General features: G+C 45.8%; 1 long non-coding RNA gene across 1 annotated transcript in view; it reads left to right on the top strand.

Moving 5' to 3' along the window:
* The first annotated feature begins 9,300 nt into the window (after nt 1–9,300).
* The window catches only part of LOC141083728 (uncharacterized), a 31,813-nt gene continuing 27,215 nt past the window's right edge, over nt 9,301–13,898 (top strand). Inside the window, exon 1 of the long non-coding RNA XR_012230807.1 lies at nt 9,301–9,421. This is a non-coding gene — a long non-coding RNA (uncharacterized lncRNA). The remainder of the gene's footprint in view (nt 9,422–13,898) is intronic.

Here is a 13,898-nt window from a genome sequence, read left to right as displayed (position 1 = left end):
GAGCAAAAAGAGACCAATCTGATCAGGGACAAAAAGCAAACTGGCATAAACAGAGACATAAGAATGGAAATTCTGCACAGCCCCAGCAGGGGCTGGCTGACCACAAAAACTGAGTAAACCAAACCAAATCTCATGTGAAAAAATAGCAGAGCACACTTAGCTTGAGAAGGCAGGAACAGAACTGGAAACCAGAACCTCAGGGCAGGAAAAAATCACCAGCCCAAAATTAGGGAGTCGGCTGTCTTAAATCAAGTCTGAGACTCCTGATGTCCAATCACAGTCCTCCTCCTCAGGTGGCAGGTCTCTGCCATTTAGATCAGCTTCATTACCTGCTGTCACCACCAGAGGGAGCCCGGATGGAGAACTCACGACTCCTCTGTCAACACAGCCAGCTCCACCACCCTCACCAGAAGCCAGAGGTAAACCAGAAAATGAGTTCACAACATTACCCTGTCTGTCCTATCATCCCTATATAGGTTCCTTACCTATCGCTGAGCAGGATCCTAATTCCTGCCTGACCCTGGCGATAAGCCCTGCACCTGGAAGGACAGGACAAGCACGAGTAAATCCCCGCTACTACTAAAGACAGATGGGATACACAAACAAAGGGGAACACAGCTTAAGTAGACTGAGAGAGAAACACGGACATCCTCCAGCAACACCAAAAAGGAAGATAGCCAACTGCTATAGCTCCAAGCTGCAACACGGAACTGGAAATAGAAATATCAACCGCCTTCCAGCAGCAAGCTAGGAGTTATACAGTTGTGCTCAAAAGTTTACAAACCCCGGCAGAATTTTTGCTTTCTTCGTCTTTTTTCAGAGAATGTGAATCAAACACCAAACCTTTTTCTCCGCTCATGGTTAGTGGTTGGGTGAAGCCATTTATTGTCAAGCTACTGTGTTTTCTCTTTTTAAATCAAAATGACAGCCAAAAACATCCAAATGACCCTGATCAGAAGGTCACATACCCTAGTGATTTTGGCCTGAGAACATGCACAGAAGTTGACACAAATGGGTGTGAATGGCTACTAAAGGTAACATCCTCACCTGTGACCTATTTGCTTGTAATCAGTGTGTGCATAAAAGCTGAGTGAGATTCTGGAATACACACAGACTCTTGCATCTTTCATTCACCAACTGATGTTTCTGAATTGTGAGTCATGGGTAAAGCAAAAGAATTGTCAATGGATCTAAGGGAAAAGTAGTTGAACTGTATAAAACAGGAAAGGGATACAAAAAGATATCCAAGGAAATGATAATGCCAGTCTGCAGCATTCAAACTGTGATTAACAAATGGAAAATCAGGGGCTCTGTAAAAACAAAACCACGGTCAGGTAGACCAACAAAAATTTCATCCACAACTGCCAGGAAAATTGTTTGTGAATGAAAAAAAATACCCCCACAAATAACATCAGCTGAAATACAGGACTCTTTGAGAACTAGCAGTGTGGCTGTTTTAAGATGCACAAAAAGAGGCACTTGAAGAAAAATGGGCTGCATTGTCGAGCCGCCAGAAAAAAGCCATTACTGCACAAATGCCACAAAGTATCTCACCTACAATATGCAAAACAGCACAGAGACAAACCTCAAAATTTCTGGAACAAGGTAATTTGGAGTGATGTGACCAAAATTGAACCTTTTGGCCCAACCATAAACGTTACATTTGGAGAGTGGTCAACATGGCCTATGATGAAAGGAACACCAATCTTACTGTAAAGCACGGTGGTGGATTGCTGATGTTTTGGGGATGCGTGAGCTACAAAAGCACAGGAAACTTGGTCAAGGTTGAAGGAAACATTAATGCAGCATGCTATCAGCAAATACTGGAGGCAAATTTGCAATCATCAGCCCGGAAGCTGTGCATGGGACGTACTTGGACATTCTAACATGACAAAAATCCATAACACAAGTCCAAGTCAACCTGTCATTGGCTACAGCAAAGCAAAGTGAAGGTTTTGGAGTGGCCATCTCAGTCTCCTGACCTCAATATCATTGAGCCACTCTGGGGAGATCTCAAGCCCGCAGATCATGCTAGACAGCCCAGGAATTTACAGGAACTGGAGGCTTTTTACCAAGAAGAGTGGACAGTTTTACCATCTGAGAACCTAATCCACAACAACCACAAAAGACTTCAAGCTGTCATTGATGTTAGAGGGGGCAATACATGGTATCAAGAAATGATTCTGATTGTTTGCCAGTACCCTTTTTCTATCATGTGTGCTATTGTCAGTTCTTTTATTATTAACATTGTTTTTAATTATCACTTTCTCATTTTACCCTATTTTAGGAGTGCTAGTTTTTCTATATGGTCATCCCTGCTTTGCCCATCTTGAAGTATGTTGACCATCTGCTCAACGAGGACTCATCATTTTTGCTGTTGTCTTAAATATTATTATGTTCTGACATTTTATAATATTTCACTATATAATATTTGTATGATGTATACTTTGATATAGGATGAGATTTTCTATCCACTTTTTTGAACAAGAGTATTTATTATTATTGTGGAGTTCCAGCATTATTCGAATAGTATATATCAATATTGCTACAGTTAGTTGGTAATGACATAGTAATTATTACTGTGGATTATCTTAAGTCCTTTGGTGTGTTTGATCACGACCACACATTCGATGATGTTGATACTTATGTTTGGTATTGTTTTCTACCAATTATTCCAGCTATTTTGGATAAGTACCCACTTCTTTGGCTACATTTCACTACCATCTATGTCCTGCGCACATGCGTGCCATGTAATCCCTTTGTCGGCTATCTGCGTCTCCTGGGTGACTGACATCAGGTCACATGTCATGTGCTCTGGCGCCACCCCCCTCTTTGACGCGGATGCCAACTGACAGGAGGATTGTCATGACTGCGCATGCGTCGTCTCAGGTTTAGATGATGATGTTCCTCTTACAGCTATTGAGCCCCCATCATGCTGGCTGGCTCCTGCACTCCCAGTGAGTAAGAGCAGTGTGAAGTTTACTCCCAGCACGGCCCGGGATGTTGCGGTGATGTCGGCTGGCGCTGGTGTTACTCTGGCAATGGATGGACACTTCTGGGTCATCACTGATTGGCTCTGGCCCCTTTTTAAACACAGCATCACTGTTTGTGGCATGCCCCCTGATGAAGGCTTTGCCGAAACGCACGTTGTGGAGATGCGTGTTTTGCTGGGTACCCCCCTGCCTCCTTACATGGTGACTATCTAAGGTATGCCTACTTGATATTACCGTACACATATGTGTTGATTCATTTGTTGTGATATTGCTATTTATCAATCAGTCTGCATATGTCTTAAGATAGACTATAATTCTATATTGTGCATGATTGACTAATAGACTATTATCCAGCTGTCTATCTAAAGTATGCTAATCTGAAAATTATTGGGTGCATGTGTGTCTATTAATCTATTGTGATCTTACTATGTTGCATACTTTTTAAGATATACTATAACCATGTATCGTGCACGATAGACTATTATATTACCGAAGGTTTTATTTTTGGGGGGGGGCATCATGGCCTAAATAATATTAAAGTTGTTTATGGCAACTATGAATTTATATAATATTTGAAGGACTGTCATTGCAGCACAGTCGCGTCCCATGTTTGTAACTGCACATAAGCACTGTGGCCTTTCCATTTTTGTTAACCTGTTCTATGAAATTTATAATAAAGCATTTCTAAATTTTCATATAACTTTGGGTTGAGTGATTGTTTTTTTCTTGTGCTTTCATCCCTACAATATTAACGATCGACCCAGGATTTTGTTCGCGATAAGTGTACCACAATGAATGATAGGATTTAGCAATATTAATGAGATAATGGTACCACTATCTTTGTTGAGTTGTTTTTTCAGGTTTTTTGCCAAGGTGAGTGGACAGCTTTACCTTCTGAGAAAATAAAGAACCTCATCCACAACTATCACAAAAGACTTCAAGCTGTCATTGATATTAGAGGGGGCAAAACAAAGTATCAAAAAATTAGGTATGTGTCCTTTTGATCAGGGTCATTTGGATGTTTTGGGTTGTCATTTTGATTTAAAAAGAGAAAACACAGTAGTTTGACAATAAATGGCTTCACCCAACCACTAACAATGGGTGGAGAAAAAGGTTTCTCATATTCTCATATTCTCATATTCTCTGAAAAAAGGCCAAGAAATCAAAAATTCTGCCAGTGTAAACTTTTTAGCACAACTGTGTATGTATATATATATATATATATATATATATATATATCTACACACACACATGTATATAAATATATATATACTAGATGTGGGCCCGATGCTATCGCATCGGGAGGGAAGTAACATCACGATGGGGGCAGTTTTGTAGCGCTGAGGGTGGTGGCCCACCCACTTTCGCTCAGTCACATCCGGTGGCCCACCCACTTTCGTGCAGTCACATCCGGCAGGAAAGATGGTGTTTTGCGGCCTGTGCTGGAGATGGTGTGCGGCGCCACCAGAGGATGGCCACACCCAATCTCCAGCACAGGCCTTAAGCCGTGGTCTTTCCTGCCGGCTGTGACTGCACGGAGGTGGGTGGGTGGGTAGCGGCAGGATCTGGGGCGTGTAGTCTGGCGGTGGGTCGTGGCGGGGTCCGGCGGCGGCATCCCTGTCATTACTCCCCCCTCATTACACACTCTCGTTACACCCCTCTCACAGCCGGCAGGAAAGACGGTGTTTTGCGGCCTGTGCTGGAGATGGTGTGCGGCGCCACCAGAGGGTGGCCGCACCCAATCTCCAGCACAGGCCTCAAGCCGCGGTCTTTCTTGCCGGCTGTGACTGCACGGTGACTGCACGGTGGCATCCCTCTCATTACACCCCCTCATTACACCTTCTCATTATACCCCCTTCATTCCACCCTTCTTGTTATACCCCCTCTTTACACCCCTTTCACAGCCTCATGATCGCAGCGGCGGCCTGGATCCGAGCGGCGGCTGGGATCCAAGCAGCAGCCGGGATCCCAGCGGTGGTCAGGATCGCAGCAGCGTTCGGGATTGCAGCGGCAGCCTGGATCCGAGTGGCAGCTGGGATCCCAGCGGCGGTTGGGATCGCAGCAGTGGCCTGGATCCGAGCGGCAGCTGGGATCCCAGCGGCGGTCAGGATCGCAGCAGCGTCCTGGATCTGAGTGGCAGCACTAGGGTGTTCCAAAATGGTGGTCGGTGTACTTCTGGTTCGGCGCGGTGGATTGTGGGATACAGGGACATCCAGATGGAAGTGGATGAAAGACAATTTAAGGCAATCTAATATATAAAGCTCAAAGTGTGTATGTATGTATGTATGTATGTATGTATGTGTGTATGTATGTATGTATGTATGTGTGTATGTCCGGGATAGGCATCCGCACCGTCTCAGCTACAGCCACAAAATTTAGCACAGTCACACGTCTGGACCCCGAGAGCGTCCTAAGCTATGTTGTGAGGCAAAATTTTAGCCCCGCACGTTCCAATTCACCAAACAATTTTGCCCCTATCTACATACTGGGGAAAAAGTGTGTGCGCGTCAAGCCCCGCCCCTCACTATGATGTCATAATGCCCCTATCTACATACTGGGGAAACAGTGTGTGCGTATCAAGCCCCGCCCCTCATTATGATGTCACAATGGCTGCCATGACGACGCTGATGTCATCATAGGTTGCAAGCCCCGCCGCTCATTAAGATGTCATAATGGTTGACTATGGGATGGAGGATGTGTGATGGGTATATGGGCACTGGACTATGGGATGGAGGATATGTATGATGGGTATATGGGCACGGGCCTATGGGATAGTGGATATGTATGACGGGTATATGGGCACGGGACTATGGGATGGAGGATGTGTGATGGGTATCTGGCCACGGGACTATGGGATGGAGGATATGTATGATGGCTATATGGGCATTGAACTATGAGATGAAGGATGTGTGATGGGTATATGGGCACTCGACTATGGGATGGCGAATATGTATGATGGGTATATGGGCATGGGACTATGGGATGGAGAATATGTATGATGGGTATATGGGCATGGGACAATGGGATGGAGGATGTGTGATGGGTATATGGGCACTCGACTATGGGATGGCGAATATGTATGATGGGTATATGGGCATGGGACTATGGGATGGAGAATATGTATGATGGGTATATGGGCATGGGACAATGGGATGGAGGATGTGTGATGGGTATATGGGCATGGGACTATGAGATGGAGGATATGTATGATGGGTATATGGGCATGGGACTATGGGATGGAGGATGTGTGATGGGTATATGGGCATGGGACTATGGGATGGAGGATATGTATGATGGGTATATGGGCACGGGCCTATGGGATGGTGGATATGTATGATGGGTATATGGGCATGGGACTATGGGATGGAGGATATGTATGATGGGTATATGGGCACGGGCCTATGGGATGGTGGATATGTATGATGGGTATATGGGCACGGGACTATGGGATGGAGGATAATTATAATTTGTTATAACTATCAAGTATCAAGCCCCGCCCCTCATTATGATGTCACAATGGTTGCCATGGCGACTCTGATGTCATCATAGGTTGCAAGCCCCGCCGCTCATCATGTTGTCATAATGGTTGACTATGGGATGGAGGATGTGTGATAGGTATATGGGCACTGGACTGTGGGATGGAGGATATGTATGACGGGTATATGGGCACGGGCCTATGGGATGGTGGATATGTGATGGGAATATGGGCACTGGACTATGGGATGGAGGATATGTATGATGGGTATATGGGCACGGGATTATGGGATGGAGGATGTGTGATGGGTATATGGGCACTGGACTATGGGATGGAGGATATGTATGATGGTATATGGGCATGGGACTATGAGATGAAGGATGTGTGATGGGTATATGGGCACTGGACTATGGGATGGATGATGTGTGATGGGTATATGGGCACTCGACTATGGGATGGAGGATATGTATGATGGGTATATGGGCATGGGCCTATGGGATCGTGGATATGTATGATGGGTATATGGGCACGGGACTATGGGATGGAGGATAATTATAATTTGCTATAACTAACCACAGTTAGTTACTATGCCCGGGCAGCGCCGGGCTCTTCAGCTAGTTATATATATAGATGTGTGAGTACGTATATATGTGTATAGATATACAGTCATATGTAAAAGTTTGGGCACCCCTATTAATGTTAACCTTTTTTCTTTATAACAATTTTGGTTTTTGCAACAGGTATTTCAGTTTCATATATCTAATAACTGATGGACTCAGTTATATTTCTGGATTCAAATGAGGTTTATTGTACTAACAGAAAATGTGCAATCTGCATTTAAACAAAATTTGACGGGTGCAAAAGTATGGGCACCCTTATCATTTTCTTGATTTGAACACTCCTAACTACTTTTTACTGACTTCCTGAAGCACTAAATCGGTTTTGTAACCTCATTGAGCTTTGAACTTCATAGCCAGGTGTATCAAATCATGAGAAAAGGTATTTAAAGTGGCCACTTGCAAGTAGTTCTCCTATTTGATTCTCCTATGAAGAGTGGCATCATGGGCTCCTCAAAACAACTCTCAAATGATCTGAAAACAAAGATTATTCAACATAGCTTTTCAGGGGAAGGATACAAAAAGTTGTCTCAGAGATTTAACCAGTCAGTTTCCACTGTGAGGAACATAGTAAGGAAATGGAAGAACACAGGTACAGTTCTTGTTAGGCCCAGAAGTGGCAGGCCAAGAAAAATATCAGAAAGGCAGAGAAGAAGAATGGTGAGAACAGTCAAGGACAATCCACAGACCACCTCCAAAGACCTGCAGCATCATCTTGCTGCAGATGGTGTCACTGTGCATCGGTCAACAATACAGCGCATGCATAACGCCTTTTTGTATGACCAAACAACTCAATCTTTGTTTCATCAGTTCACAGGACCTTCTTCCAAAATGTAACTGGCTTGTCCAAATGTGCTTTTGCATACCTCAGGCGACTGTTTGTGGCGTGCTTGCAGAAACGGCTTCTTTCGCATCACTCTCCCATACAGCTTCTCCTTGTGCAAAGTGCGCTGTATTGTTGACCGATGCACAGTGACACCATCTGCAGCAAGATGATGCTGCAGGTCTTTGGAGGTGGTCTGTGGATTGTCCTTGACTGTTCTCACCATTCTTCTTCTCTGCCTTTCTGATATTTTTCTTGGCCTGCCACTTCTGGGCTTAACAAGAACTGTACCTGTGTTCTTCCATTTCCTTACTATGTTCCTCACAGTGGAAACTGACAGGTTAAATCTCTGAGACAACTTTTTGTATCCTTCCCCTGAAAAGCTATGTTGAATAATCTTTGTTTTCAGATCATTTGAGAGTTGTTTTGAGGATCCCATGATGCCACTCTTCATAGGAGAATCAAATAGGAGAACTACTTGCAAGTGGCCACTTTAAATACCTTTTCTCATGATTTGATACACCTGGCTATGAAGTTCAAAGCTCAATGAGGTTACAAAACCAATTTAGTGCTTCAGGAAGTCAGTAAAAAGTAGTTAGGAGTGTTCAAATCAAGAAAATGATAAGGGTGCCCATACTTTTGCACCCGTCAAATTTTGTTTAAATGCAGATTGCACATTTTCTGTTAGTACAATAAACCTCATTTGAATCCAGAAATATAACTGAGTCCATCAGTTATTAGATATATGAAACTGAAATACCTGTTGCAAAAACCAAAATTGTTATAAAGAAAAAAGGTTAACATTAATAGGGGTGCCCAAACTTTTACATATGACTGTATATATGTGTGTGTATATACTATGTACTGTATATATACATATATGTCTTTATAGAAACCTATAAGCGATGTATTATAATTCATCTGTAATAAGTTGTATTATACATATCTATTATCCCAGAACATGGCATAAAATGTTGTGGTGTAGTAACCACTGTGTCCACTAGGGGGCGCTGTGTGGAGGTCCCAGGAGAAGGGATGAATGGCAGAGTGTTGAGTGGCCGTTATGTATCTCAAAGTGGGTGGCTTTGAGATGGAGACTTGTGTATGTGTGATCAGCAAGGACATTGCTGAGGTGCTGTGTTAATATGTGAGGGAGAAGTCTCCAGGTAACTAGAGAGTTGAGGGAGCCTGGTTACCTACAAACCCACCCAGGGGGTGTGTTTAAAGCACGGTTGTAAAGAGTGTGAAAATGCCTGAAGGACCTGTGATGAGGTCAGAGTCATGTGACCCAGTGGGCGTGGCTATGAACGATACAATGTGGCCAGGGTGAGTCACATGTGGTAAATGCAGGGACCTGGTTGGTCCAGAGCGGAAGGTCCCGTGAGGAGGATTGTCTCCTGGCTAACAGCCGGTGTGTGGCTGTGTGTAATGGCTGCCAGAGCCTGAAAGTTCCCTGGAGGGATATGGTCGTCTGCAGCATGAGTGACGGAACCATGTGGAGACCCTGACGTGGGTGAGATAAATGAGGCTAAGAGCCTGTATGCTGGACATTGAGCAACCTGTGTGAACACTGGGTTTACAGTGTGAAGCTATAATGGACGCTCTGCTGTTTATGTGAAGTTTTGTTGATTGCTTCTATCGGTTTATGCTGCATAATAAACTGCATGGATTGCTATGTTTGATGGAAAACCCGGGCCGGATGTGTTTTGTTTGCTGCCAAGCGAGAATTCCCCAAGTAAATGACAGCGCTACCTCACAATGTCTACATGCATTACGTATGGAAGCTTTGTGCTGTTTTGCTAAACCAATTTATGACGTTACAGCGCTGAGCTGACAATTAATTTTGCTACTTGATCTTGACAATGATGATGGAATGAATATCCATGAATGGGAAATGTATAGCATTATGTATCAATGGGATGCAAAGGCCATTCGGAATTCATATATTGGTACTGTCTGCTTTTATTACGTTTGATAGTCAATTTTTTTTAATGGATTTCTAGCATGATTCAACACCTGTCAACATCAGTGCACAGAAGAGGGAGAAGCTTCCGGATTGTTTTATTTCATATACAGTATGTGAGATGTAACCACAGATTTCCAGATGCAATCAAAATTATTCATAAATCCACCATTGCAAATTAGGTTTATTAGGAAACTATACAAACTATGCAAACTTTCTGCTGTTTGCAATAAACCACTCGTACAAGAACCATGTAAATAGCTCAGCACAACCAAAAGAACAAGTGGTTTCTCCAAAGTCTACACAATATGTCACTTTTACTAACGCCTGCAGTCTCTGAATTATTCACCCCTTTCAGGACACACATCTTTTAGTACTCAGTAATGCATGTCTGGATGTTATGACCTGCTTCAATTCTGATACATAGCCAGACACTGGCTTCCAGCTGCATTATTGAGGAATATTAGCCAATGAACTCCAGTTCACTAATATACCTGGTTTTGCGCGCTGCAGCTGCCACTTTCAAATTTTTCATCAAATAAGGTATTGGATTCAAGTCAAGCAACTACAGAATCTTCCTGAACTTCTACTGAAAACGTGGTATTATTGTCCTGTTGGAAAGTTCAGTGATGATGAAAGTGTGATGTTTGCTCCTTAGAATTGTTTGATACTTGATTTAGCTGCTTGCATCTTACATACTGCAGGTTTCAAGTGCTAGAGAAAGCAGAGCAGCTCCAGAGACTACACGCCGCCACCATGCTTCACTGTAAGCATCAGTGAGGCACCGCCATGCTTCACTGTAGGCATCGCTGAGGCATCATCATACTTCACTGTAGACATTGCTGAAGCACCGCCATGCTTTACTGAAGGTAACACCAAGCCACTGCCATGCTTCACTGTATGTATACAAGACAATGATCTCTTCTCTTAAGTTTTTGGACCATTCTCTATACAACACAAGAATATTAATGACCTAGAGACCACTACCTGTTAGGGTCGGCGGAACGCACCAATTATAAATAATAGTAGGTGCGTTCGCCGCCCGGGGTCCACCGTGCGGTAGGTGACAAGACCGCTGCTGAACAATGGCAGATGCACCTAGTAGGTGCGGTGTTGTGAGTTCATTTTCCCCTTCACCACTGAGGCCCGATGAACTCCTTTTCTGGTAAAGAAAGGTAGTGAGCCTGATTATCAAGCACCTGAGCCTAATGATGATGACTGGCTGAGTGGAGTTACTGACTGGATATAAGGCCGCCGACGCCCTTCTGCCCTGCGGGTGATTTCTCTGAGGGATTCTTGGAGACCAGTCTGAATTCCTGCTCTTCTAAAGCTAAGTTTTCTGCTCTACTTTTTGCATTTGTGCTTTTACTTTGTTTTGCTTTGTTTTTCTGGATTTCTGCCATTCCCTGCTGGGGTGAGCTGAATTCCTTTAGCTCTGTCTTCAGAAAATACCTGAGTGCTGATATAGTTTTTTGAAGCCTAGCTGCTTCAGGGTCTTTTTCCATATCAGCCTGTTGGCTTATGTCTTTGATAGGGTTTTGGCAGATTGCAGACAGCAACCTTCCTTTCCTGTCCTGTTTAGTTAGCTTGGGCCCCATCGTTTGCTCAGTCTATCTTTCTATCTGTGTGAGTGTTTTTTCATCTTGCTTCACCGTCATTATATGTTGGGGGTTGTCTTTTACTTTGGGGTCTGCTCTGGGGCAGTTTAGATTTCCTTTTCTGTCTTTAGGCTATTTAGCTCTCCGGCTGTGATCAAGGGGTCTAGGGCACCGTAGGAAACCCCCACGGCTACTGCTAGTTGTGTTGATAGGTTCAGGGGTCTGCAATCTGATAGTTGCCAACTTCTCTGGTTTTCTGGACGTAGCTTCTATTTTTGTGTCTGCCTCCTACGGTGACTCTTTCATAACAGTGCGGTACTGCGCTCGGGTTAACGTCACCCGAACGCTAAGGGCGGCTCCGTACAAACACAGAGTCGCTTGGCGAACACTAAAGCAAAGGCGCGGGCCCTGTTAGCGTCACAGAGGCCTGCGTGTGGTGTCGCAGCCGCGAACACCAATAGCTGCTGTTACTACAGCGCAGCGGCAGAGAAAGCCGCAAGCGTTGGCGCCGAGGACCGGGCGCCGACGGACGCTAGTGTAGGCGTGGAGCAAGTGGCGTGTAGCTTGCCACAACCCTGGAGCTGACTATACACACTCGGTCACCACTCGTAATATCAGAGGGTAGGGGTTTCATAATGAGTCAGACACCAGTCCATGCATCCATCACCATACACACACAGAATAATATGCTACACTAGCGCATGGCCGAGCCGCCATGCGGGGCTTTTATAGCCATGCGCTTCCGGGACCTTCCAATACTTTGGGAAGGACCAATCAGATCCGACACAGGACCTGCACATGTGACCCCTGCTCTCCACTGAGAGGGCACGTTGCAGGCATGCCCAGTAGCACGGCACGAGGACTTAGCCTCTTTAGCGGTTCCCTGCAAAGCAGATTGCGCTACCATTGCTGCACCGGAGGTGGCAGCAACATCCAGGCTCACAGAACGAGTCTGAGGAGAATGCCTGGCTCGCTGTGATTGCTGAGCAGGAATCCGAACGGTCGGAGGAGAAAGGGAGACCGCAGGATGTCTGGCTCTGGATTCCCGCTGTGCAGTGCCAGGAATCCGACACATAACATTACCCACCCTCCTAGGGCCCCCCTCTGAGCCTCATTGCACTCAAAGGCCGCGATCAGGAGCGGTGCATGAATGTTTTCCACCGGCTCCCAGGTCCGATCCTCGGGACCATGACCCTTTCAGTCCACCAAATAAAATTTTTTGCCACGGACAAACCTGCGCCCCACGATGGCGTTAACCTCAAACTCGTCAGACGATAAGTCTGATGACCCGGCAGATGACTCAGAAAACTGGATCATGTGAACTGGTTTGAGGAGGGACACATGGAACACGTCCGAAATGGCCAAATGTGGAGGAAGAGCCAGGCGGTAGACCACCGAGCTAAGTCGCTCGAGGACCTTGAATGGTCCAATGTATGGCGGTGCGAACTTGGGAGACTCGACCCGCAGTTTAATATTTCTGGTACAGAGCCATACCATGTCGCCAGGGGAGAAGCTTGGCGCGGGCCGCCGATGCGTGTCGGCGGACGCCCTCATCCTTTCTTTAGATGCCCGGATAGCATCCTGAGTGCGATCCCAAATGTCCCGGGCCTCCACTGCCCAGTCTGCCACCCTGGAGTCAGTGGAGGACACTGGCATCGGGACAGGGACGCGTGGATGTTGACCATAGTTTAGGAGAAAGGGCGTCTGACCAGTGGAATCAGCCACCGCATTGTTTAGGGCAAATTCAGCCCAAGGTAGCAAGGATGCCCAGTCATCCTGCCTGGCAGAGACAAAATGCTGTAAATAGGTGACCAAGGTCTGATTGGCTCTCTCGACCAAGCCATTCGTCTCGGGATGATAGGCGGAGGATAGATTTAGCTCGATGCTAAGTAAACTGCAGAGCTCCCTCCAAAACCGAGACGCAAACTGAGGACCTCGGTCACTCACGATTTTATCTGGCATGCCATGTAAACGGAATACGTGCTTAATGAACAAGGTGGCCAGACCTCGAGCGGAAGGCAGGCGTGCGAGTGGCACCAGATGCACCATTTTGGAAAAATGGTCGGTGACCACCCAGATGACCGTACTGCCACCAGACTTGGGCAGGCCAACTATGAAATCCATGCCAACCATCTCCCATGGTCTATCCGCCACTGGCAGGGGAAACAACAACCCCACCGGCCTCTGTCTAGAGGGTCTGTTCCGAGCACACGAGAAGCATGCTTGCACGTATTCCTTGACATCTCGAGCCATATGTGGCCACCAATATGACCTTGCCAGGAGTTCGGTGGTCCGTTTATTGCCAAAATGGCCACCCACCCTGGAGGCATGTGCCCAGGCGAGGACCTCCGGCCATAGCTGAGGAGGCACCAAGGTCTTGCCCGGTGGTTCTGACTCGAGAGCGACTGGAGCCACAGTCGTAAAACTCT

Source organism: Dendrobates tinctorius, unplaced genomic scaffold, assembly GCF_039654945.1.
Source record: "Dendrobates tinctorius isolate UK_male_01 unplaced genomic scaffold, ASM3965494v1 ptg000021l, whole genome shotgun sequence".
Lineage (NCBI taxonomy): Eukaryota > Metazoa > Chordata > Amphibia > Anura > Dendrobatidae > Dendrobates > Dendrobates tinctorius.
Note: the sequence above shows the minus strand (reverse complement) of the source record. Positions and strands in the feature narration are given on the sequence as shown.